Source organism: Pygoscelis adeliae, unplaced genomic scaffold, assembly GCF_000699105.1.
Source record: "Pygoscelis adeliae isolate BGI_AS28 unplaced genomic scaffold, ASM69910v1 Scaffold48, whole genome shotgun sequence".
Lineage (NCBI taxonomy): Eukaryota > Metazoa > Chordata > Aves > Sphenisciformes > Spheniscidae > Pygoscelis > Pygoscelis adeliae.
The window spans coordinates 5,380,445-5,384,346 of NW_008825618.1; the positions used below are offsets into that span (position 1 = coordinate 5,380,445).

The 3,902-nt window shown below is 42.9% G+C and overlaps 1 protein-coding gene across 1 annotated transcript in view; it reads right to left on the reverse strand.

Moving 5' to 3' along the window:
- Positions 1–3,902, reverse strand: part of EFNB2 (ephrin-B2) — a 43,225-nt gene that overhangs the window by 38,081 nt on the left and 1,242 nt on the right. The gene's annotated exons all lie outside the window — the stretch shown is intronic.

Sequence of the window (3,902 nt, forward strand, 5' to 3'; positions counted from 1 at the left end):
GGGAGGGAGGCATTCTTGTGTGTGGGAAGACGGAGAACTTAAGTGATTTTAGCTTGACTTTTAGTCACTGCCTTTCTAAAGGCAATTACTTCATTAAACGAAGTGAAATAACGTAGCACAGCTTACAGATAACATGCTTTAAGATAATGACTATAACTAATATAGCAATTACACGCCACGTATAAAAAAAGGCTGGGGAAAACAACCAGCTCAAGAATTCGGCCTTCGGTTTGTTCTGAATTCATCTTGCTAGTTCACTTGCGCTTCGGAGACCTGGCTACGAGTGCCAGAGATATCAAATGGACTGGAAGCCACCACTCACTCCTTGTATTAGCATGCCAAGTGTCAACAGCTATGTTTTGGGTACAATTTAGGAGCATGTGTTTAAATCATTTTAACCTTCCACTCCTGTTTCTTCAGCTTGAAGCTGTGATTGCTGAGGTTAGAAAGTGCGGTCCCATGACACAGGGCTCCCAAATAAATTCTTGTCTAGCCGAGAGGCTCCCAAACATGTTGTGAGATATCGTTTTAGCAAGCTCTTTGTGCTCCGGCTGGCTCGCCTGTCCTGTGAAACAACGGCTGTCCATTACCTACAGTTTATCATCCTGACAAAATGTGAGGAATGTGGATGTGAAAGCACTAACAATTCCACCCCTGGTGCTTTCTCCTTTTTTCCTCTCTATATTAAAACCGACAAGATTAACCCAAATGCAGACTGCGGAGCATAGTTCAAGGGGCTATTCAATCGGTAGTGAATGTGCATTTGTTTACCTACAAAAATAAGAATTTCAGATACAATGAGAAGCAGACTAGTCTATGTGCTACTGAATAGACCATTTAACAGGGTCATCAATTGTAGTTTATTTTATCAGTTTCTGACATGTTAGCATTCATTCGGAGACGGGCTGTGAAATATCCCATATATGACGGGTTATCAGAGGGAGAGAAGAACAGCTATATAATCTAACGTAATCAGTGTCAAACCCACCACTTGTGAGGATAACCTTCCACATGTCACTAAGGGGGAGCCGCTTTGCTCACCGGCCTATAGCACGCAGGGAATAGCGACGCTTAGACATAAGCAATGGTTTTTTGAATGAGATTTCTCTGCCGTTTGACTAAAAGGCGCCCCGTAACACTAGGTGCTGTCCCGCCTGTCAAAGGCGGTGCTGAGCCCTTGTGAGGTGAAACCGAGGTGATCCGTGCTATCTTATATACATTGTTTGTCTTGGCAGAAACAACACAGGCAGAAAGTCCCCCATTAAAAAATGTCAACAGGAGTTAAGTCTACAGGGTAATTTTTCCTCTGTGTTTTCGAGATCACGAGATCTAAGGTTCTTCAGATGAGAAGTCTGTAAAGTCTACCAAAGCCATCTGCAACAATGACTTTTAACCTCCCAAGCAATAAAGTCGCAGGTATAATTTTTTTTCTGCACGTCACTTAAAACACACCTCTTGTGATTCGGTCGAGGCAATGAAAGCAGATCTCTAAAAAGGGAGGGGGGGGGATGGGGGAGGGAGCTCTGCCTTCAAACAGCTACTGCGTGCTCTCCATCCCAGCCACCTGCTAGAAATTACAACCTCTAAACTTCAGTGCTGAACCAGTTCAGTTTACGCATTCACCTTAACCTAAAATTTATTATTTCGCACTTTATATTAACCTGACTAACAACTTCTCCCAGCATTTAATTGCCTACCTGTTCAGCAGATTTATGTGTTGAGGCTTTCAATAGAGTTAAATGCACAGCTTCCCTGAATAAATTAACCGGCACCAAAGATAGTTATTATTTCAAACCTAAAAAGGCGCTTTATTATGATACTACGCCAAGATCCATTCAGCAGCTTACTTCTCGAGCTAACATGCAGCTTGAATCCAGAGCGAGGACAACCTCGTCTAAGGAGAAATTATTCCGTATCCTTCAGGCAAACAATTGTGACAAGAATTAGTAAGAAATCCTGCTCGGAGGAGTGGAGCTGTCTCACCGGCAGCAATATCGGTAATGCATTTGTAAGCTTCCTCGAACTACGGGTCTCCAAGTGGCCTATAAATCACTAGCCCCAGCAATTGAAAAGACTAATTTTAATAGTGTACTTCTTCACTGCGGTGATTAAGCCTCAATGAATCACTCAAGAAAACTCAATTACATCAACAGCACAACCTATTTTTAAGCGTGCATTTAAGTTGGAAAAGTAATTAGATATTATCATTAGATCTACCATTAACAACATCCAAACCTTTTTTGTAGTCAGATAGTTTAGAATTAGCCAAATGGAAACACAACTTGTATTTCATAAAGGAAGCATATCCCCAGGCACTGTGAGATGGGCTGAATTCAGCTGCTCGGATACCTTCATTTCACTGATGGCTAATAAAAGCTATCAAGGCAAGTTAAAAAAGCGAAAGCAGGTCGGAGCTGGCAGAGGCGAGGCCAGAGCAGCCGCCTCTTCTGCATTGGAAGAGTGACCTCTGTAGGCATAAACCCATCACGGGCCGGGGATGCGAAAGCCTGCCCCTTCCTCCGCGACTGAGCCCAGCCTGTTTTCCACCGGCGCAGCAGGCCCACTAAAGCAACGCAACCCCGGCTCGTAGCCTTTGACTTTCGGGAATTCAAAGAGCTCGGTAAAGCCCGCTTTATAACCGGCCAGGCCGCTTTACTCTCAGATGTTACGTCGTACCTTTCTTAAGCCCAAGAAAAGCTTTAGCTGTGTAGCATCGTAAAAGTGCAGAGCCAGAGACTGGAGCTAAACTTCGTTTTATTTTAGCTGGCTTCCCACCTGGTGCATATAGAAAATGATCATTTGTCACGCAATGCTAGGAATAAAAACACTGAACTGAGCAGTCCACCGCATTCCTGTCAGTTTCCTTTTTTTTTTTTAAAGACAGATCAGAAAACTTTTCTGTAAAGAAAACTTACGGAGATGCAGCAAATATGTCCATTATTGAAAAATACTGGCAGAAATCCGCAGCGAGTTTTTCCTTCGGTGGGAACAACGGTAGGCAATGATGATGGTAACGCAAGAGTACTTGATAAACTTGAGATGCTACTCCCAATTAAAACTTCGAAACCTTCACCAAACTCCTGGGGATCCTGCCACCTACCCAGAATTAATCCCTGATCGAGGAAATGCTCCATTCTTCTTGTCTCATCCCCACCTAACATTTCCTCTAAAAAGTCCCCCGGGAAAACAAGACGTGTACTTACAGGACTTAATGGGAAATTCTAAATTCAATTAACGCAATGCATATGGTTTGCTTTTAAATGTACTAAGTGAATACGTAGCAGGAGTTAAAAAAAAATACTTTAACCCATTTCTGGTGTAAAACTTCCTAAAGTCATTACAGACTATTTCTTCCTATCGTGACTTTTGCTTCCTAATATAGTGGTTTTAATCACAAAAGTTCAAAGGATTTCACAACTGAACAAAGCCAACTTATTTTGCATGTCAAAAATGAAAGGGGACAAAAAGAGAAGTAGAAATAGTTTTTCATCACTGATTCAGATTTCTCTTTAGAAAGACGGCCCGCTTTCCAAAAAGTTCCCCTTCCAATAGCAATAATTTTCTATGTTTAAGTAAAGAAGGTTTTTAAAGGATATGCCTCTATTTTAAGAGCGTGCTTTGCTAGTGAAGTCCTGGGAACGCGTGTACTTTTTTGCCTGGGTTTGTTAATGAAGACTGACACTAAATGGTTGCGTGATGGGTAATGCTTAGTTCATTACTCACTGACATCTGCCTTGATACCATCAGCTCCACAACCAAATTTAGCCCTGTTACAGGCAGATGTAACTTCGCTGGAGTCAATGGGATGAGTTTGCATCTGCAGACGGAGAAGTTGAAGAGTATCACCCCTTCCTGGCAGGGCAGCGCAGCGCAGCGCGGCGCGGCGGCCTCCGCCGCTCCTC